The following is a 25,002-nucleotide window of genomic DNA, read 5'->3' on the forward strand; positions in this document are numbered from 1 at the left end:
ACAAAAAGGCTTTCCTGATAATGTCATGCATTCCAAGGAAGGAGTTATTTACCCATATCAAAGATTATTTTACAAAAACATGGTGAAGCAGCTGCTCCATATTTTCAGAGATGTCTGAAAGAAAGAAACCACCTTCGACTTGCAGCAGTGAGAATTTTTGCTAAGATAACATTCGTTGACTTAATAATGGCATGACACAATTCTATTATTACTGTATTACTGTGACCATACTATTTATACACAATAGTATGCTTTTAACCACAACAAAACATCATTACAATTTTTCTTATTTATTTTCAAGTAATTTTATGGAAAATTTAAGAGACATAGCTTCCATTTCTAGATGACTATGAAAATGACCAATAAATGCAAGGAAAAATACCTTGATCTTATCACCAAGTAGTGAAAAATAAGATCCAGCTACATTTGTGCCTTTATTAAAATAAGGATGTGGTGAGAAAATACTGAGAACACATTACACTTAAAACACCACAAATAAATAAACCTTTGGGTTTTCTATGTTTTAGGAAGAAGCAATCCTTCCTGTTTTATGATTGTATTAAGCTCATGCAGCATTTTCCTTTTTCATAAACCTTTTTAGTATTGACCAATAATAAAATAATAGTTGATGTTTATTGAACATGTATGTACTGGTGGCAGGAGTTTTTTAGCTCTCCAATGAATCCATTCTCCTGCTCTTACCTAAGAAGAGCGTTGCTCCTAGGCCTGAGAATTCATTTCTCAGCTTATATATGGACAGAGTCTATGAGATTAAATGTTCCCCAGACAGTGAACAGCATTGTGCCAGTTTGGGGCCTGAGTCTGTAAGACTGTGGTCTTTCCCATATATTCTTTTCCTCTTCCCCTGCTTGATGGAACCAGACTCACAGAACCACTGTGCAAAGTACAGATTATCACAGGCTATTTGCTCCTGCCTTCCAGGAAAACTGTCATGTGAAAGAAATATGCTTCTTTGTTTCTTTTTTTTTTTACATTATAATATTGCTTTTAAAAATGTAATAAAGTTAGCCTTTTCTTCCACCTAATAAGTTTAATACATGTCATGCAATCTTCTAAGAACTTTATATGAACTCTGTATAATTTAATCATCAAAACAGTTGAAATAGGTGGGTACTTTTAGTATTACCCTTCTTAGAATAAAGCAACTTAGTTTTATTTAGATGAAGTAATTTGTACATGTTCACTCTGCTACGCCATATTTCATCAACTCTAAGATGCACTTTCTTTTCATATTTCATATTTCATGTTTCATACGTAACATCTTTGAAATCAAGATGCATCTTGAAATAATTGGTATCCTACAAGTTATTTGTATAGGTTGCCTGCGTGTGTCTAGGAGATGATGTATAAAGTAATGATATGTTAAAAAAAGATGTCCTATTTTTGATAAAATAAGTAAACATGGTGGTAAGTCTTCAAATCCAGGCAGCCCTGCTCCAAAACTCTTAATCTGAAGCATTACTTCGCTTAAATAATAAAACAATTTCAACATAACACAAAACATTATCTAGAAAGGGCAGTTTTGTATGTTTTCCAAGTTGATTGATTCTGTTTATTTTCAGTTCCCCATATCTCCTGAAATTTTGATTTAATAAGTAAACAACTTTTAATCTTTCAGCATAAATAAACAACTTTTCTGAAATATCCAAACAAATAGTAATAGATGGGAAGATCATTGCAACTTATTTTATATTTCCTTGTGATACATGAATACAAGAGAGGACTAAATCTTGTCTCCTGGGATATGTCCTGCTTTAATGGAATTTACAAATCAGAGAAAATAAATGGTTTACGAGTAAGAGATGTTTGAAAAATAATCTCAATCAAAAATACGTAGCCCTCCACTTAGTTGCTGCCAAAATTATAATGTATTTTTTCTTTTCCCTTTCTTTCCTCATCCTTCCAATAACTATCTCTCCCTCCTTCTGTCTCTCTTTCTCTGTCTGTCTGTCTCTCTGTCTCTGTCTGTCTGGCTGTCTCTCTTTGCTTTTCCTTTTGTGGGGAGCAGGGAGAAGATTTAATTTGAGTCATTTGAAAGGTTTTAGAGCAATCAGAGGTGATAAAACTATGTCTTATACTTTGGTTTATCAACCAGATTATAAACTTCTTGAAGATATGCTGAATGATTTTTATCTCTGTTCTCCAGCCCTTGGTACAGAGTCGATTACTTACTAGCTCTTGAGAGTCTGTTAAATTTCACTGTGTTTTGAAAGAATGGGGTGGTAAAATTTTTTTCAATTACTTAACTCAATAATATTGAGTACTCTGTACCAATTCATATTCCTGGCAGAGTTCAAGTGTAAGAAACACACTCATACCTACTTGGGGCTACCCTAAAGGTAATGATTATTTATGTAATCACATTAAAGCTGATATTTTCCATTGTATATTTCTCCTAGTGTATTCACTTCCCTCATAAATTTTGACTATGCTCATAAAAAAGAAATATAATCCTCAAAAATACATTTTTATGTGACTTAAACATATAGACACATGATTCCAAACAACCATTCTACTTTATAAAATCTCTCCTAAAGAAATGACCCTAAATATGAAAAAAATATAAGAACACATTTTAAATATAAATACTTATAACTGGATTTTACAAAGCGGAAAATTGGAAACAAGAAGTTACTATATCACAATAAAAGAGTTGTGGTCTTTGAGTTTTCATAACGGGATGTATTTTTCTCTTAATTTTATTTTTCTGTGATTATAAAAGTTTGTTATATATAGATATTTGTACTAGGAACTGTATGGAAATTATAGAATATAATGTAATGCTCTCTGAGGAGTTATAAAGGCCAATCACTATGAAACACAATTTAAAAGAATTATTACTTCATTATTCATTACAAGATTATGAGATATTATACTATTATTCCCATTTTATTTCTGGTGAAACAGCCCAAGCAGATGAAACTATAAAAAAAGCTACAAAGTAGGGGAACTAGGATTGGAACCAGGCAATTCCAGAACTGCTTCTTGACTCATCAGTTATATAATTTCCCCGGAAAAAGATGAACAAATATTGTCTCTCTCCTCAAACAGTAGAGACAATATTATATACCTATGGGACAATGTTAAAGACTATCTGTAAATGAAAATAAAAATCAGCCTAGACTGAAACGAACAAAAAATCTCTCTCATTAATTAGGCCAGGGAGAGGGGCTGGGTAGACACAGAAAATGACAGCTACTAAGTTAACAGGAATTATTGTATTTCCCAATGTCATAGAGCAGCTACAAATTGACATAATGATCTCCTTTTTGAGTGACTACTGCTTTCTTACCAATCACTTTCTTTGCTATCTTCATTTATAACTAGAGATACACAATTACGAAGCTAGCTTTACTTTATTGAGAGTCTCCAATGCCTAATTAATCCCTACTTCTCCTATCTTGCCTTAGGAAAAGTGACATCCAAAACTAACTCCTACTTTCCTTAGACCCTTCTCAAAATCATTCCATAGGATGCCAAACTTTACAAAAGATGCTCCTCTGGAATGTTACACTTGCCACATCAAGTCAATAGCTCTGGCTTAGATTATAGGTTTGTCCCCGTGGTTTTCTGACCACATGGATTTAGGCCTTGCCACATGGATTGCCTTAATGCAAAACAGAAGTTGATAAATGCTGTTAGATGAGTTTAAATATTCTGCAGTTGGTGCACTGGAGAGGAAATGATTACATTTAGTAAAAGGACCTATGAGAGTGGTTTTAAGTTGTAGACCAATTTGGTTGTGTGACTCTGTTTCAGGATCAAGGAACAGTTTGAACATGAGAAGGATACTGTCAGAAAATATCAAAGTATTCTGCTTTGTTTGAATTAGGATTAAGGATATTAAGTCTGGAAAGGAAAGTTGGAGATATAATGTGGAATGTCTCAAATACTACAAAATAAAATTAGGCATGTCTTCCGCAGGCCATGAGGCTGGAGACAAAGGCATTTACATGGTGTATGATGGCTAAATCTTTGGATTGGAGCAAAAAAAATCTAGTATCAGTTAAAGAATAGATTGAACATGAGATAGAGAGAACATTTAGGAACGTATCACAAAATCTGAGACAGAGAGAAGGTTTAGGAACGCATCACAAAAATTTGAGTGTATATTCCTGAAATGGGCCAGTGCCAGAATGATTAAAGTAAGGAGATATTTTTGTGTGACAATATTTGATGAGAGATAAAAGAGAAGGGACAAAAAAAATGTGCTAAGAGTTTTAGTAGAACACAGATTCAGAAGTTGGTGATGTTATCAAAGAGGGGAAGATGAATACTTTTTTGCTTGCCAGGCTGCCAAAAGCAGACATTGTACTAAGATGGAGCTACAAGCTGACGTCTGAAAATAAGTATTTAGAAGAAGAGGAGTGTATCTGAACTGGAAAGGACAATTTGAGGGTTGTCAATATAGAAGTGATTTTTTTTTTTTTTTTTTTGTGGTACACGGGCCTCTCACTGTTGTGGCCTCTCCCATTGTGGAGCACAGGCTCTGGACGCGCAGGCTCAGCGGCCATGGCTCACAGGTCCAGCCACTCTGCGGCATGTGGGATCTTCCCGGACCCGGGCACGAACCCGTGTCTCCTGCATCGGCAGGCGGACTCTCAACCACTGCCCTACCAGGGAAGCCCTAGAAGTGATTTTTGAAAGTACATCAGTAGAGGATGTTAAGAAAGTAACTAGTGTGGAATGAGAGGAATGAGAGGAATGAGTCCATTTAGGAGCCATATTTTAGGAGAGAGTGAATAATGAAAAACTGGTGAATAATAGAATAAAAAGGATGAGTGATAGATGGAAAACAAAAATGTGTATTGCCTGTAAAAACTGACTTTCAAGAAGAAAGAAGTTGACAATAATATTATACAGTGCAATGAGTGTAAGGAGGAAGAAAATAAGATTTGGTGGTTATGAAATCACTGCTGCCCCATTTAGAAAGTACTAACACATTCTAAACCTTTTTCCAAAGCTCTTTTTTTTGAGCGGGGGATGTTAATTAAAGGTATTGCCATATTTAAATTTATATAATTTTCCTCAAATCTCTACCCCTTCCTAATTTCTCACTGATTTTATGACCTTTAAAGTCCTGTATTTCTTTAAAGTTAGAAGTTCCTATGAATGATGGTCCTGCTAGAATGTGGCAATGTACTGCAATACTGAATGAACACAGACCTATGCTAGGAAATAAAGAGCAGTGGAAATTGGCAAGATCATCTGAAGCTACTGCTTGTATTCAAAGCACTCTGCCATCCCCACTGTTCTATGAATCCATTACTTAAGAATAATTGATTTTCTATTTAAATATAAACTTTCAAGATCGTTTAAGCATAAAGAGTATATGTCATATATTTGAATATTGTGGGTAACTTCAATGAATGGTTGATCTATAATCTTTCCTCGTCACACACATCTGATTTACTGTAGCTCCATTGCTGCTAATTCACCATATGGGCGAAATGCCAAACAGGTTAATTTTCCTATGAATGTGAGTACTTTTATCGCTTATCATTTTTGCCAGTTTTTCTTTTTCCTAATACATGAGTATCATTCTCAACACAGAGCTAGGTAACATTTTATAACTTATCTTTTATCTGTTGAGTCATTCCAGGAATTGCCAGGAACAACTTGAAGAACAATGCTGGGTCAATTACTGTAATCATTTCCTCCTCTTTCTCTCAAAGACACTTGCCATTTAAGACACAGCTCAGTTCTGAATGGTCTCTTGATTTTAAACCTCTCGATGAAAGATTCACTGACTTCTCACATAAGAATCAATTTATTAATGTTTCCAGAGCTTTGACATATTTGAAAAAGTCACCCTCTCTTCACTGTAAATATCATTTTCACCAGATAATTACTTCTCTTTTAATTTAAGTGGAAAAATCCTCCTTCATCTTCATAAATTTTTTATATTATTCTGTTGCCTTGCCCTAAACATGTTGCATTCTACAACATTCTTCATTTTATATGTGACATGTAATAATCTTCATTTTCTTTTTCCTGCTGGGATACTTTTCTGCTTCAAATGCTTTCTCAAAATTTGCTTATTCATTCCATTCTGAACTCTCCTTTGGTAACTTCATAATTGCTGAAGAAAAAAAAGTAGTGCCTACAAGTTGGACTCAGATTAATTTTCTATTACATGACAGTGAATGACAAGGGAGAAAATCTTGCCTTTCCAAACACATGTGAAGAAACTGTTTTCAAAATATCTGATAAGTATTTTGAAACACTTTCATGAGTTATATTACTTTCTATACATGCAAAACTATTTAAAATATTTCTAAGGAGAATACTCATCTAGATACATGACAGTACTTCTCACTGGATATTTTCAACGTGTTTAGGTAGGAAACAAATGTCTACCTTTTCTCTCAATGCCCACACTACCCACGGAACATCATTTTTGTCATGCCTGTTATGAAACAGCTTCATTGTCTCAGGATAATTGGTGCTCCTGGAGTTATTTCTGCCCAGGACCTCTTCCAACAATCATTACTAACAAGCTATCACAGTATTTTAGAACACATATTTATATAGAATTATATCACTTTCCTTACTACATTTATTCATGCATTTTTCTCTTCAAATAATTTTCCAAACAACAACAAGTAAGGAGGACGTAGACATTAAAGACAAGTTTGCTTTTTACAGGTATATCTCCCCTCTGGACTGTAAATTTTATGAGGGATTATTGAGTTGATTTGTCTTCATATGCCTCAGTGAAGGAGGAGGTCATGGAGAGGATGTGACTGCTAGTTGACCCTCAAGCTGGACATGAGGTATCAGAGATTCCTCACCTCTTTCCCTGACCTTGGAATGTGTATTCCACTTGCCTTCCCCATGCAAGTAGCTTCCCCAGAGTCATAACCTTGAGACTGTAATGTGATGCTGAGATCATCTGGAGGGTGTACATGGCTAATCCCAGTAAAGGTCTCTATATAAACTTTAAAATTCTGGTGATGGGTGCAGAGATGTACTTGTTTTGAGCCACCCAAGACAAGCCTTGTAAGTAAGTTTCCTTACCTATTAAATCTGTCACCTACCAATCTGGAGTGGTCTGCTTCTTTCTTCACTCTCCCTGCCCTCCATATAAGGGGGCCAGTTTCAGATTATACCTGGGAAGTTCCCAAGGTTGTGAAGCAGTATTCAGAACAATTAGAAATAAGATTTCCTTGAGAACTTTAGAAGATGGTAGCATAGAAAGATGCTGAGCTCACCTCCTCCCCCAGACACACCAAATATACACCATTACAGAGTCCTCTGTATTGCTGGAGAAGCCAGAACGGCAGATGACAAAGGATACTACAGGGCTGCATATACCTGCAGAAGCCTTGGATCCTAAGGAGAAGATTAAAGAGGCACAGTGAAGATTTATCCCTGATTGGCCAGCTGGCAATGATGAGTTAATATGATGAAATTTGGGGCTTTCCATATATGCAGGAAAATTTTTTCTCTTAACCTGGATTTTAAACTATCTCACTTTTACTGAGGATCTCTTGTGTAATCTATTTAGATATAAAGTTACATTCTAATAAGAAATAGGACCCCTCCCCCAAAAAAAAAACTGAACTCTTAATTATACCAATCGTTAGTGTTTAAAATGTTGGGCCTATATTTTAGAGATTCTACATACTGAGAGAGTTATCAAAAATCTATAAAATTATCTGAGTTTAAGTAAGTGTGCTTAGCCAAGTTAATCCTGTTTATGAGTTTCAAATACAACAATATTGGTATCTAAAATCTTAGCATAAGTGCCTCTCTTTAAACAACATGCAGAACGAGGTGATGTCTGCTTTGGTGGCATTCTGTATGTTAAAAAGATGAAACTGTAAATAGCAGTCTAAGGCCAGTGGTTTCTTCAAATACTGCCCTCCTCCTTGCATTCAGAGATATGAAGATTTTCACTTTTTTTTTTTTTTTTTTTTCAGTACTTGGGCCTCTCACTGTTGCGGCCTCTCCCATTGCGGAGCACAGGCTCCGGAACGCGCAGGCTCAGCGGCCATGGCTCACGGGCCCCGCCGCTCTGCGACATGTGGGATCCTCCCGGACGGGGCACAAAGCCGTGTCGCCTGCATCGGCAGGCGGGCTTTCAACCACTGCGCCACCAGGGAAGCCCGATTTTCACATTTTTTAAAGCCATTTATAAGTGAAGGGAAACAGAAGGATGAATTGACAGGTAGGCAATTAGCTCATTACGGGATAGGCAGGTGGAACGCTTGCCCTTTAAACAGGGTCTCAGCTGTTTTTCTGAGCTGCTGGTGAAGAAAAGAGATGATCATCAATTCCCATTTACCCTTTCCCTAATCTCCCTATCACTAGGAACACAGTTCTGGCTGAAATGTGTCTGAATATATTTGGCATTTGTAAATGTCAATATAATAGCCTGAAACAATAAATACATACAGATATACTTAGAGAAAAGCAATACTGGAGACGCCATAGAAGATGTGTTAAGTCTGGTTTTGTGGGTTTTTTAAGGCAGATTTAGATTTTCTTTCATCATTCTTAAGACTCCAGGAAGGAATCTGGTGAAAAGATGAAACCTAGGGCACTTTCTGGGAGTAAGAAAAATTCTCCCAAAATAGTAGGAACCTCTGTTCTGGCAGATTCTTCTAAAGAAATAATGATACCTTGTCACTTATTGTCACTATGAAGTCAAAACCAAATATCAACTAAACCCTATGCCACCAGAAAGCTGAACTAAACCTCATTGTTTTCTAAGATTAAGTTAGCAGAATTTTAAAGTGGTAGTGAGTATTCCAAGCAGAAAGATGTGATCTTTTATTTCTGTATTTTATATAACAACCGTTATGTAATATTTCCTTTTGGTGTTCACTCATTTGTGATTTTTTTTAAATTGAATAACTTCCAACATAGTAAAATATAATGCTAATGGTGATTAATTGGCTTTTACATTTTTGTCTTTAACCCTCAAATATGACTTACAGTTGACACTTGAACAACACCAGGGTTATGGGCGCTGACCATACAGTTGAAAATCTGGAAATAACTTTACAGTCAGCCTTCCATATACATGGTTCCACATCTGAGGATTCAATCAACCAAGGATCCTGTAGTTTCAAAGTACTACTTAGCGAAAAAAATCTGCAGTAGACCTGGGCAGTTCACATCTGTGCTGTTCAAGAGTCCACTGTAATTGCAAATCAATGCATTCTTTGGGAGGAACTAATCTACAGGCCCATATGATGACTTAATGACATATTGTGCTTTAATGTTACCCATTCTCTTTTGCTGGCACTTGCCCCTACCTCTATTTTTAATCATATTTAGCATCCTCTTAATAATATTTGGTATGTTGCTCATGGCAATAGGGAGAGAGAGCATGCTTACTTCAACAAAAAGAAGAAAAGGAAAGATTGAAAAGAATGTCAGCATTTCTGGGGGCCAAAGGGAGTGGATGGGGCCTCCCTCTGTGCATCAGTCAGCACATTTCTATAATGAGCCAATGATACAGATGTTAAGGGACTACTTTTTTTTTTTCCTTCAGAAAGGTATCTTGCATATACAATTTTGCTCAAACACTTGACAACTTCCTAAAATACCTTATGAACAAAACCAAGGAAAACAACACATAAAAATTTGATACTTGGAAAAAAGTTTGCCTAAATTACTATTATTATTTTTTTGTTCTATGATTTTCCTTTGGTAAATTTTAGGAATAGTTTAATTACCCATATACCTTATTGTCTTCTCTTGTTCCTAACAGTGTCAAGGTTGGAAGCAGGCTATGGAAACATTCCTGGGAATACAGATATACAGTTAATATCTAGTAGAAACTGTCATTTCCTGCCAGCTCACACTCTGCCAGGCACTGTTCAAAGTGCTTCATGCACATTTGCACATTTCTGCTTCATCCAGAACTGTGGGATGTAGGTACTCATCCTCGTTTTACAATTGAAGAGACTGAGTATTACAAAAATTAATATGTACCCAAGGTTATATGCAAATGACTGGCAGAAGTGGGGCACTGTGAAGCTAGGGCCTGTTATAATAACTACACTCTCCTTTTGATAGATTCAAAATAAGGAACTATTGCAGGAAATTTTGCATCTTTGATGTTAACACTAAAAATTACTGTGAATGCTCAGAATATTTACAGGCATCTAGTTATTTGAATTTATATAAGTTAAAATACTGGAATATTTGACATAATTATTCACCCAACTATTTAGCCATATTTTGTAATGTTTCACTGTAATTTAGTAAGCTGCAAATAAGATTTTCACCTAAAAACAGTTTCTTCTTTAACATGAGCGCTTTAATATTGTATTGCAATATCCAAAACTTTGAATTCTGTATAATAGTATATATGTAGTGTTTACAGCACATATATACACGCTATGCAGTGTTTATATATTTATATATTTACCTATTAAAATGTGATTTGTAATACATGTATACATGGGGTATGTAGATTATGTTTATATATATATATACACACACACCCATATATAGGAATATAATATGTGCATATATGTAAACATAATAAGCTATGAGAAAAATGCGTAAATTAGACTAGTTTTGATTTTTAATTTTAATGATAACATTGTTCTTATTTGTTTTATATGATAACATTTATTTAATATAAATTATTTTGCCCAAAATTTAGATCATCATAAATATCTATTTAAAAATGGATTCTAATCATTCTATGCACTAATGATCAACTTATTATTTTATAAAAACTAATATCTAGTCTTTTAATATCTAGACTAGTATCTAAAAAGATATTAAATATATAACTAGTATAGCTTAAGTAAAGATTAGTTTTATAAGGCTATGATTTTGAACAAGGAGTCATCCATCCTCATAACAACTAGAGGTAGATGATGATCATTTTTAAACTTTTATGTTTATCAAGTTTTTACTTGGTCATTTGTCAAGAACATTTAAAATATTTATGTTGGAAAGTAAAAAGTCATATTATTCATAAAGCAAATATTAGAAAGTCTATGATACAGAGGAGGAAACTCTGTATACGAGTCACTATATCCTTGAAAAAGTACAAATTTGTCCACATTTCAGGTTTCATATGACTTATTTCCTGGAGATTTTTCTGAGTTTCAAGATATTTTCTCACATCTCAGAATAAACTATGCCATTTTAGCATGTGTTCATCATAGATTAAATAATTTATGATACCAAAAATTTTTGTACATTCTTCCAAATTATGCTGATTCAATTTTATATTGCATTTTTAAGGCAAATATATGGTTAAAATAAGTTTATATTAAGCAAAAAATTTAACTTATAAAAAATTGCAGTAAATCTTTAATTACTGAACATTTCTATTTAAATCAGTGTTGAGGAAGGTAGGAAAGAAGGAAGGGAGGAAAAAGAAAAAAAGTCCTTTGCTTATTTTTATTAGAAGTTTAAGAGTGAAGACTGTATTAATTTTCTTTTCTGCAATTGGATTTGCTGTTGTTGTTTAATTAATATTTTGTAGAGGTTCCAGATCAAGATTTAGAAAATGTAAATTATTGATTGAAACTAAATTGCCTTTAATGTATATTTCAAACTTTATTTATATAAAGTCATCCACACATTGTGTCACATTTTGAGTACATACTGGAAATTTCTTCCAAAGAAATATGTTAAATTAGCATTGCATGTTAAATCAGAGTGCCCTTTCTACTAACTGCATTACTTATATTTTAGCTTTAACACCCAGAAAAAAAAATAAATATTAGGTATGCATAATTTGACAAATGATTTAACGAAGTCCAGAGATTTGAAATATATATACATTTAGTAAATGGCAAAACTGATTCAATCCCAAATTCTCAGCCTCTGAAACCAATGCTGTGTTCACTTGACTATACTAAGCATATTATACTGTAATATAATTCATTTTCTGATTTTTTTTCTCTGTATACTCATCTCTCTGCCTCTTTACACAACTCTACCTTTTTCTACATGTATGCCACTGTTTTCCTGTTTCGTCTATTTGGCTGCTGTCTCCAAGTTTCCCCCCTGTGTCATATCTGCCTTTGCATTCTCCCCAATTCCTTTCACTAATTGTTAATATGGAACTGAATTTACTTTATAAAACAACTTTATTATTTCTACAATGTATAAGGTAATTATTTTAAAATCCATTATAAGTACTTAATTTGCTTTCTTAAAAATCTATGCATGTGTATGTGTGTGTGTGTATGTGTGTGAGTGTGTGAATTATTCCTAACAGAATCTAAAATAGATTTCAAAACACAGATTAAATAAAAGACATGGAAAGGACATCGGAGATCTTTTCATCTCATCTATCTCCACCCATATCCTTCTCCCCTTAAATTCTTTTATAACATTATTAACAAATGATTCATTCAGACTCACCTTTCTGTTTATTTTCAGGATTATTTACTCGAGATAACCAATTGCATTATGAACATTCTACATTTTGTAATTAAAATATACCCCTTCCTAACATTTGTGAGTTAAATAACATTATATTATAGTACTGAAAACTGAACAAAATTGTACCAACAGCTAGAATGGAAATATCTTACTTCCTGTTAAATTATTATTCTATTAATAGGTCCTTATTTTTCTACTGTGTCTTACAGGGCCTAGAATGAAAAAAGTTTTTGAAGTCTTTCCATCTATGCTCATCTCAAGCCACATCTACTTGTTTTCACATTATATAACTTATTATTTGAGCATATATTCAAATGTTATAAATGAAGGACTATTTCTACTAACACTTGAGGAATAATACACAGAATCTCAACAAAAATAACAATTATAAACACTAGATAATACTAAAAAACAAAAAAATACTGTCCATGGCAAGTGTTGGTGAGAATGTAGAGCAACTGAAACTCTCATGCTTCCTGGTGGGAATCTAAAATGGTATAATTATTTTGAAAAATAGTTTGGAAATTTCCTAAAAATGAATATACACTTACCATATGACCCAGCCATTTCAATCCTGGAAATTTACTGAAGGCAAATGACATCACATATACACATAAAATTGCATATACTTCTATTCATATTGGTTAAAACTTGGCAACAACCCACACGTTCATCAGAAGATGAAAGGGTAAGCGAATATGGCATATCCACCCAATGGAATACTACTCAGCAATAAAAAGGAATACACTAATGATACAAACATCATAATGGATTAATCTCAAAATCATTATGTTAAGGAAAAGAAGCCAGACACAAAAGAGGACACATTGGAATGATTGAGAAAGGAGGAATTAGGAAATGAGACCATGAATGAGGAAACATAGAAACGATTGAAATGTTTCACATCTTAAATGTGATTGAGACTGCACAAATGTGTACATCATTTAAAATTTATTTACTTGTACATTTTAAATGGATGCAGATTCACTATAGGTAGACTGTATCACAAAAAGTTATTTAAAGTGATATATCAAATTTAATATTGCTGATTTGGAGCTCCAGCATGGATGTTCAATAATTTGAGTGCAGATTTTGCATGCAAGTAATTTGTTATGTCTTAATTAAAAAAAAATATTTAATAAACCAGAAAGCCATGGCTTCAACATTTTACTCTAAGTCCACACTTCTCAAATGTAAATACAGTCATATCCTAGAATAGAAGTAGTATGGGGTATGGTAAAGAGTGTAGAGGGCCCAGACAGTTGAACAAAATTGACATTTCAAAATGATAATTTAAAATAAGTAGTTGCTAATCTCAAACTTATTTTAAACTGTATTGCAGGCACACAGATATCCTATACTTATTAATAAGAATTCTTATGAAAGGAAGATATTTGTAAGGAATTACCACATTATAGTAAGCCCATTAGAGATGTTCACAGCCATTCAGAAGGATAGCTTCACTTTCTTCTCATTTTGCCATTTTAACACTGAACAAATTATTTCCCTAGATACAGCAAACATTTCAGGCTGGTAAATCATCTATGCATAAATCAGAAATATTTACTGACATTTTCTAAGAAGTACAAATCTACTTATAACTAAAGTTTCAGCATTATGCCCACAAGGAGATTTCTGAAGCTATTTTCCAAACATCTATCAAAAAGTAAATGATTACAAAGTATTTTTCATATGAGCCTATGCTTTTTCAGAGACGATATGCATCTTATAGGTGTAATTCATTCTGAGACGGAAAAGGGTAAGGGAGTATTAATAAAAAGCAACTGGCCTCTTTATCGCAATAAATAATACACAGAAAATAAGTCCTCAAAAGAGGGCTTGTCCTCTACTTCTGGTATAAATAACCTTGTATTTTCTTTGATAATACAGGATGCAATGAAGACTTCTCATATTGTTTCTCAGTTGTTAAGAGTGAGGGCTCTGGTTTCGAACACTGGATGTCCAATTTACTAATCTGATCATGGACGACTTGTTTAAACTATTTGTACCTCATTATCACCTTATGCAAATTGGGGCTGTTACTGATATCTACTGCTTAGAATTTTTTTGTGTGATGTTCGTATATATCAATATCTGGAAAGTGCTTTAAAAGCTATTTGAAACAGGGTAAAAATTTAATACATATTACATATATTTATTATGTTTAATTTTGATATATTATTCCCAGTATCTGTGAGCATTCTATTAAACACATTATTTTTACATAAATCCTCTTTCATTAAAATTGTCCATCTAATGCAGAATAAAAATTTAGTTTTTAAGACTCAATTTTGGAAATGCTGTTTATGTCTTTCAAAACCAACCTTATATCTGACTTTTAAAAAAAAATACACTCTTATGATTCTAGGGTGAAGTTCTCCTACTTCACCATAAAAAAATATTTAGAATTGACTTTTGCTCATTACTCCATGCTTTCACTCTAATATTTCTATCCTTGCCATTTTATCAGGCATTTCAGACTTGAGAAGCACTTCCCTGTATGTTTCCACAAAATTCTGAGAGATAAAATGCCATTGTATTAAATCAAGAATTTATCAGACGTTCTGCTTTCAGCTCAGTAAAAGATACAAAGTAAAGAATGTTCTCCTCATCCAGTTCTACAGGGATTGAATCATTAGCCAGTGCAGTTTCAGACCTACAGACACCCTGAAAGGAATTCAAGGGGGAAGGTCAGGAATGAGGCACTCTGTGCTCTGGGAAAACAGGCAGATAGATATCTTCAGAGGAACTTTTTATGAACTGGAATTCTTGCATCTTCCCATACTTAGAAAAGCACTAAAATCATTAACTGAGATATCTGTTCCTCATGACTAGCAGTAACCTTCTACAGAGAAGTATGCTTGATTACACGTACCGCTTTGCCCAAAAGCACACATATACTGCCTGCCCCCCAGCTCTTTGGAACAGTTCCTCCGAGCTGAGAGGCTGTGTCCCAGACACCTAATAAATTCAACTCAGAGCTTGAAGGTTGTGCATTTATTTCTTCGAGTCTACAAAGATGTTTAGGTAGTTCAAGTGGAATGTAACAAAAAGTCCAGCTATTTGAGATTTTATTCTGTCTCATTTTAATAAGAAACATGTAACACTTAAGAATAATTTTGTTCTTTGACAGTCACAATACCTTTTAAAAATTAGTAATAAATCACATTAAAAAAACAACTATTTTCCCTTTTATAATGTAACTTTCATAAAAATTTTTAATTTCTCAAAACAATTGTTAGTGAATATACTGATATCTGCAGACTGTAGATAAAATTTTCATTAAAGATAAGCCTTAGTATGATTTGCATAACTTAAAAAAATAAAATAAAGGGGTTAATTTTCTTTTTCCACTGACAAGAAAGAATATATATTAAAATCTTGAAAAGGCAAAACTAGAGTGACAGAAGATCAGTGGTTGCCAAGAGCTGAGGGTGATGGGAAAGGATTTACATTGTAGGAAAAGCAAAATATGCCATCCCCAAATGTGTCTTTTTGGCATGAAGATTAAATTATGCTGTTTATTTTAAAGAAACTGAAGACACGGCGGTCGGGGGAAATCTGAAAACTGAGTAGAAGTTTCTATTTTGTAAGAAACATTTACATTTATAAGAGAACTCCCCATTTGTAAGGGGGTCTCCCTCTCTGTACTAGGAAGAGAAGGATGAATTTAAATCTCTAGAAAGTCTTATCAATAAAGAAGGCAATGACCTAAATTTCTGTAATAAAATTACCCTTGTAGCCTGTGCTTTCCCTGGTAACTTATGATAACTGCCTTTCCCATCCCCCTCCCACCCAACATCTTCTTTTTGTCTTTAGCTGGAGATGTTATTTAACGTGGTACCTTGGCCATTTTAGGGAGTTACTCTGTTTTCCTGGGTCTCTCCCACGTATACAGGAGGTATACATGTTATTAAACTTTCTGTTTTTCTCCTGTTAGTGTATTAAAGGGGGTGTCTCAGCCAAGAACCTAGAAAGGTAGAAGGAAAACAATTTTTCTCCCCCACAAGCAGCCCCAAAATATGGGGTGGTTAGTTTTTATGGGCTGGGTAATTTCATAGGCTAATGAGTGGGAGGATTATTCCAACTATTTTGGGGAAGGGAAGGAAATTTCCAGGAATTGGGGCATCACCCACTTTTTGGCCTTTTATAGTCATCCTCAGATCTGTCATGCCACCTGTGGGTGAGTCACTTAGCATTCAAATGTATTACAATGAGCGTATAATAAGGAAGTTGAATCTTCTGCCATCTTGGACCTAATTGCTTCTAACCAGTTTTGTCCCATCCAGTTTTTCTCAAAGGTTGTGTCATTCTTTAAGGGTTGTGCCCTGCCCCCTTCCCTCTTATCTCAGTGGTGCAACTGGTACTCTACTCTAGGCAGTAGGGCTCTGGAGAAAAGTACAGTATTTCTACAAACTAAAAGGTATGATTTAAATGAAAAAGTAAAGTAGAATAAGATATATTCTTTTATGAAATTAATTAATATTTTAGTCAAAAATTTTGAAGTTTGGCTGATGATTTGTAGAAAAATTGTAGGAAGAAGGAATTTTATGCATGCTCCACAGAGTCAAAATAAGCCCTCGTTCAAATAGCTTTACACCAAATGTTTTAGGTCAGAGTAACTGTGTATTTAACAGTAATTACATCAGGTGACATGGATGGTCACTGCAGAATTTGTTCTAACAACATAATGTCAACTTAAAGAAAAACACACAATATAAAAACTGTGAGGTTAAGTTTTATTCAGGGTCTTACTGAAGACTGTAGCCCAGGAAACAGTCTCTCAGTAGCTCTGAGAGAACTGCTCTGAGAAGGTAGGGGAGAAGCCAGTCTGCATATGATTTTGGCTAGGGAATACATGTAGTCAAGCATGAAATGAAACAGGACCCTGTGGGGCCCTTGCTGGTACAAATCCCTTCCTTGTTCTCTGTTTCTTGTTTGTAGGAAATAGTCTTCATTCAGCTTCCTAGACCTTTCCTGAGTTCCAAAGGGCAGATTCAAGCAGTTGCTAATCAGGTAAGAGAGGGAATGAAGCAACAAGGGAGGAGCAATGAAGAAACAATAATGCAGCCTTGGGGCAGGGTCCTGGTTTCTCCTCAAGGGATATACCTAACAATATCTTTGAGTTCTTCTGCAGGAACTAAGGCCCTCACCCAGGTTGGGGATGGTGACTTCAGGCTGAGCACAAGATTCCTGGAGCACTGCCCTGTTACCTCACCGCCAACCAATCAGAAGAAAATCCCACACTCTGCAGCCCTCACCCCAAATTTTGCCCGTTTAAAAACTTCTCCCCCAAAACCATCCAGGAGTTTGAATTTTTTGAGCACGAGCCACACACTCTCCTTGCTTGGTCCTGCAATAAACCTTTCTCTGCTCCAAACTCTGATGTTTTGGTTTGTTTGGCCTCACTGTGCATCAGGCACACAAACTTGCTTTCAGTAACAAGAGTACATGTTGGTAAATGGTTGCTGCTGGTCACAAGGGACAGATATCTCAATGAATGATTTTAGTGCTTTTTTATGTATATGGGAAGATGTAAGAATCTGGGTTCATTAAAATTCTTCCTTAGATATACATCAAACTATCTGTGGGACCTGTTTTTCCAAAGTACAAGTGGCTCATCGGTTTTTCATATTGAACTCCCCTCAGGGTACACTGTTGGCCAGCAACTGCAGTGACCAATGACTTAATCCTTGCAGAATTGGTTGGTGAGCAACATAGTTTGTTTTATAATAATATACATACACCCATACAAATATAAATATACATACATGTCTATTGTTCTATTGTTAGTGTTAAAATTAAAACAAAAAAGCAGAGACCGGCCTTGAAAATTCTCTGAGCAGACAAAATCAGGTTAGTCACACAAACAAAGTTTAATTTAGCTTATTTTGAAAAACTAATTTGACCTGGGTGGTTTCTTGCTTATGCCCCTGGAAATCATAAGTAAAACTCAAACTGAGACCATGCAACTCAGACTGGGACTTGAACCCACGCACCAGGACTCAAACACAGCCAAAACCCAGATTGGGACTCGAACACACATTCTTTTGACTGAGATCACACACCTGGTCTCAGGACTTAATGAAGCTCAGGTTCTTGATGTCTCATCACAGAAAGAATTCAGTAAGAGACAAAGTGATAGATAAGAAGTGGATTCATTTAGAGAGAAACACACTCCACAGACAGAGTATGGACCATCTCAGAAGGCAAAAGTGGCACCAAGGTATAGGGTTGTCAGTTTTTATAGGGGTGGGTAATTTCATAGGCTATGAGTAGTATTCCAGCTCTTTTGGAGGAAAGGGTGGGGATTTCTAGGAACTGAGTCACCACCCACTTTTTGACCTTTATGGTCGGCCTTGGAACTGTCATGGCACCTGTGGGTGTGTCATTTAGCTTGCTGATGTGTTGCAATGAGCATATACTGAGGCTCAGGGTCTAGTTGAATTCAACTTGTCTGCCATCTTGGACCTATTTGGTTCTAATCAGTTTACATCATGTTCTCCAGCTATGTCATTCTTTTAAAGGTTGTGACCTGCCCCTTTCCCTCCTGTTTCAAAACTGTTTTCCAAAATTGAAATGAGGTAACCAGTAACCAATTCCCTATCATTTAAGAAAATTCTAATATTATAACCAATCATTACAAAGAGTAACTTAGTCATTGCCTTCCCACTATATAAGCTGCTATAAAACAATATACCACTGAGCTCCATTCATGTTTTGGTTTGAGTGCTCCTGGCTTGCAAACTGTTTTTGTGTGTGTGTGTTCATGATAAACTTTTACTAATTACTACCACAGTGATTCAGTGGTTTTACTTCTGTAATTTCTAAACTTTTAACATTGATTTAATATGACATGATATGTATGTGTCCATAAACATATTATATCTTTCACATTTACATATTTTTAGGAAATATTTTATATCCATAAAGCTACTGAGATCTCTAAAGATCTGTACTGTGCTTATTCCAAAAAGAGAAAAACCAAGATTGCAAGCTAAAAAATAAAAAAGCTTATTTTTATTAGACATTTTGTATTTTAAGGAATTAGGAGTAGGGGGAAATTCCAAGTAAAAAACGATTTTTCTTCAAAAACTTCTGACTACTTCATAAATTGAAACTTCCTGAGGACAGATGGACACCTGCTAGGATTTAATAGTTCATTCTGAGGCACTTTCCTTTTTAGTTGCAAATTTCTGCTGTTCATTTCAAGTATGGTTTTAAACTTTGTTTTTACTTTTAAATAAAAATTCTTCCTACTCTTTTGATATGCTGATATCCTATGATATCTCACCTTTTATTCAAACTACAGTGAATACTTCCTCCCTAGTCTTCTTTTGCCTATCTTTTTTTTTTTTTTATTCCCCCAAAGGCATTTCCTTGAAATGTAATACATGGCTTTATACTTCATAAACCCATGGAATTTAAAATCTTTTTTACCTATGATCTCATTTCTTTGATTCCTTCCCACTTTCAAGCAATTCCTGCATGGTTGTGAAACATACATTTAGAATAATTTCTTCTTGTTGAATTCTCTAGTTTAGACAATGTAATTGACCTCTCAGAAACCAGGAAACCTTTCTGGTCTATTTTTAGCTATATTTGTCACCCACCAGCTGTCGAGGTAGTTAAAATTCCCCTGGAGAACACTGTTAAACAGTGTTATTGAGTGTTGCATTTCAAGTTCAAAATTTTACAGCACTGAAACCTGTGCTGTGTGCATAGTGGCTTCACCTCTTAACAGGGATCAATATTGCTTTTGTTCTGCTTTAAACTTAAATAGAAAGAGTGTCAGTAAACTGATCAAAATCATATAAATATGATCTCTTCCTTTATCAAATAAAATTAAGACAAATATTTCTGGATAATAGTAGATAAGCAGCACAGTAATTTTATAGATAACACCCATATTTTTTATATGACTATCAGAAAAATTTTCCTCTTAAAAACAGAAAATATGTTTGGAAAATTACTGAAAAAAGGGAGAAATTAGGTCAACATGTAATATAAGTGCTTTGTATTTAAAATGAAATACTGAAGTAAAAAGGAATGAAATAATTATAGATTTGAAATATGTAAATTGAAAAACAATTTTCATCTTTAAAAATAATGCCTTCCTGTTTTCACATAAGTCTAAATTTTGTTGTAAGTAAATTTTAGAAAATAGAGCTTTAAAATAGTATATTGTACTTGGTCTATAGTTGCTAAATTTCACAAAATAAAAGAATTACAGGGCTTCCCTGGTGGCGCAGTGGTTGAGAGTCCGCCTGCCGATGCAGGGGACATGGGTTCGTTCCCCGGTCCAGGAAGATCACACATGCTGCGGAGCGGCTGGGCCCGTGAGCCATGGCCGCTGAGCCTGCACGTCCGGAGCCTGTGCTCCGCAACGGGAAAGGCCACAACAGTGAGGGGCTCATGTACCACAAAAAAAAAAAAAAAAAAAAAAAATTACAAAGGTGAAAAGCATGTATAGTTTTCAACAGCTCTTCATCCACTGAAATTAATTGACCATAAATTTGTTAGCAGTTGGACTCTGAAGTGGGATGGGACCAAGGTACAGGTACATATTATTTTAATGAACAATGATGTGTGAAAGGAATCATAGCCTTGTCAACAAGATAATGGTGAATTATATAGCCTATTTGTGGATGAAATGCTGTGTGACAAGCACATGGAGTAATCTGTAAAAAATGCCAGTTAAAGTTTTTATTTGAAAAGGAAAAACTCAAGGAAGTGCATAGCTTTCAGGACACGTCCATTAAATAAATATACTGAAGTCCTGTTTCAAAGATTTTGGATGAAATAGAACAATTTATTGGTTTTCTATTGCCTCTGTAACAAATTTTCCATAAACAGTAGCTTAATGCAAGACACATTTATTATCCTACAGTTCTGAAGGTCAGAAGTCTGACATAGGTCTCACTGGACTAAAATCAAGATGTGGTCAGGGCTGAGGTCCTTTCTGGAGGCTCTAGGGGAGAGTTCACTTTCTCCTTATTTGGATTCAGTTTCTTGTGGTTGTAGGTCTGAGATCAGTGTATGGGTTCAGAACAGGCTTCCTTAGGATGTGCCACTTGTGGCATGTGGGTTATTTTGAGCTAAAGACAATGAAGACCATGCAAGCTCAAGAGAAACTGCTACTTCCTTAATTAACTAGAAGAATTTAAATTGGGGCTTTTTCCCAGAAAAAAAGTTATTCCCAGAGATACATTTTATCTAGGTGGCCCCATATATATGGCAGGGCAAACATCTAATTACCAAACATCTGTTCTTCCTCTTATTGTCCTGGGAATGACCTTCCTGTCCTTGAAAGCCCCAGGTCCCTATCCCATTCCTTATCTCTGGATGGCATGTATATCTCATTTTAATTTTTCTGTCTTTGACCCTCTTATGTATGTGGGATCCCTGTAAGTATGAAATTAAATTTGATTTTCTCCTGTTAATCTGTCTCATGACAATATAATTCGTAGACCAGCCAGAAGAACCAAGAAAGGTAGAGGACAGTTTTCTTCCTCCCTGACATCAGCTCTTCCTGGCTGGCTGTCAGCTGTCGCCTCTCAGCTTCCAGAGGCTGCCTTTGATCCTTGAATCACGGCTGTCTTCTTCCATCTTCAAAGCCAGTAACAACATGCTGAGTCCCTCTCATGAATCAAATCTCCCCTTCTTTCCTCTCATCTCTGACAAAGCCAGGAAAGGTCCTCTAATTTTAAAGATTCCTGAAGTAAGATTGGGCCAACCAGGACCCTGCCCTTAATCACACCTACAAAGTCTCTTTTGCCATGTGAGGCAACATATTCATGAGGTTCCAAGGGTAGAGTATAGACATCTATTGCAGGGGGCCCTTATGCTGCCTGCCATGACTCTCGACATTGATTACTTTACCCAGTGCATTTGTTTGGTAAGGCTGACATAACAAAATACCACAGACTAGGGGCTTAAACAACCAAAATGTATTTTCCTCACAGTTCTATAGGCTACAAGTCCAAAATAGAGGTGTCAGCAGATTTGATTTCTTCTGAGGCCTCTCTACTTGGCTAGCAGATGGTCACCTTCTTGTTGTGTCTTTACATGGTCTTTTCTCTGTGTACATGCAGCCCTGGTATCTCTTTGTGTGACCAAATTTCCGTTCCTTAGAAGGACACTATTCAAATTAGATTAGGGTCCACCCTAAAGTCCTCATTCTAACTTAATCACCTCTTTGAAGACCTACCTCCAAATACAGTCACATTCTGAGGTATTGAGGATTAGGGCTTCAACATATGAATTTTGGGGAGAGGCAATTCAGCCCATAAAAGACAGTAATTTGGGCATTATGAGAGCTGGGAGTTTACAATGTCGCTTCTCTCAAAGTGCAACTGAGAAAACCAGTAATCAGATAAACCAAGTAGCTCAAGGTTATGTAGGCAGTCCATTGTATGTCAAGAGCTCCAATCAAGTACAGCACATTTGCAGTGCAAACTTAATTTTCCCAATATGCCATGTTCCCCCTCCACACAGTCATATAATTTTAATACATATCTTACCAAAATTCAATTGTAGGGCTTGATTTTGCAAAATGAGCACATAAAAGAATAGTAATACGTGCTTATCTACTGTGGTTTCTGAATATGAAACACTATTTTCGGGGGTGGAGGGGTGACCCATGTATTTTCACAGGCTTAAACTTCTGAATGATTGGCTCTCCTGAGTTTTGTTTTGTTTTATGTTTTTACCAGGAGTACGTCTTTTCAGGACTCAAGGAAAACACCACCTCACCACATTAAACATAAACTAAATTAATTTTAAGGACTTAATAGATATATTCAGTCTACCACATAATAATGAAATGACTCTAGCTCTGACTTTAAATAACACATGGTGAATTGAGGCATCAGACAAGGAAACTGGAAATCCTAATAGACTGTGGTTTTATGCTATGACTTGGGGTAATCCAGGCTTCACACAGGAGACACACAGAGAAGAAATGGAGCAGTTGAGGGGTTGGATTGGGACAGCTGACTGGAGGAGATAACATTGGGTTTGCCAGGGGAAAGGGAGTTGAGTGGAGAGAGAATGGAAGCAGCGGTGTGAATTCAGCAACTATGAGGCTCAGAATAGAGAGACAGTATTGGTAATTTAAAGAATGACAGCATTGTTAAATGTAAAGAACTGAATGTAAGTTAGTTCATTTTGCCCAGAATCTGGAGTACCACGAGTGGATCTGAAAGGTAGAGAGAAAAGGCAATGATTGGAAAATGGTACATTCGTGGAAAGTTATGAAAATAGAGATATAACCTAGGTCCTCACGATGAAAGGCCTAGTATGCTCTCCAAAAACGTTAGGATTTCATCATGAAAGCAAATGAGAGTTCCTGAAGAACTGAAGTAGATAAATAGAATGAACATATTTATATTTTAGCAAAACAAGTCCACTTGATGAGTAAAAGATAAATAGGGGTGGGATATGGGAGTATGAAACAAGAAATAAAAAGCTGCAGCAATAATAGAAAATAATAACTAATTGAACTCTTATTATTTTGGTGGATGCTTAAATGATGCACTTTCTATCGACTTAACTTTTGGAGTAGGTATTCTTTTTAGCCATATTTTAGTAATGAGGAAACTCAAATCAGAGAATTCAAATGACTTTCCCAAAATAAAATATCTGTTGAGTGATAGAGGTATGATTTGAGGTCTGGCAATCTGACTCCTGAGCTCATGCTCTTAAATACTACACAATCCACATCCTCAAGGAAGGTAAGACAATGAAATAAAGTCCAGAGGACGCAGGACACAGGAAAAATGGACAAAACAGGTTAATATATTGATTTTAAAAGTTGAGGAAGGTAAGAAGAATGCTAGCTCAGGAAACCCACCTTTACAGAAATCTCTGTGATTCCATGGCAATTTGTGTATTCCTCAATTGCATACATTTTCAAATTTACTTTTAACTGTGGGTTTGCTTTCTCCTTCCTATACCTGACTTCAAATTCTTCATGGATAAGGATTAAGTTTTAAGAGAGAGAAGCCTAGAATAATCTGTTATAGAAAGAATCAGAGAAGCTTCTCTTTCCTCATATTAAACAAATCTTGAGTGTTGATTCTTAATTAGTCACCTACTGATTATGTGCTCCTTTGACAAGTTACTTCATTTTGTTAATTATTTCATTAATTACATATGAATTTATGACGATAATGAAGATTTCACTTTAGGATTAATTTGTCTATGTAGCTGCAGCATTGGTTAGTAAACGTTAATTATCTTTGCTTCATTGTTTTGGTCTTCAAGGAAACTTCAATCAGAGGATAAGTCATCTAATACTGTTTAAAGTATCTCTATTTTTCTCATTTCCAAAGAGAAAAGATGCAGTTGATTCAGTATTAAAGGAAGTTAATGTGAAGAAAAAATATTATAATATTAAACTATTATTCAGCTAGATTCTTATGTAAATAGCCTTTGTGTCAAAGATACTTACACAAGCAGAGATCACTACTTTAGCATATCCCATTGCACTCAGCATTACTCCCAACCAGGACCACTGTCACAGGCTGCACGTAGAAGGGCCCCATACTTGCTTTCACGCTCTGTTGTTGATACGTTGAAATACCTAATAATTTTTGAAAAAGAAGA

Source organism: Delphinus delphis, chromosome 4, assembly GCF_949987515.2.
Source record: "Delphinus delphis chromosome 4, mDelDel1.2, whole genome shotgun sequence".
In the NCBI taxonomy this organism is placed as follows: domain Eukaryota; kingdom Metazoa; phylum Chordata; class Mammalia; order Artiodactyla; family Delphinidae; genus Delphinus; species Delphinus delphis.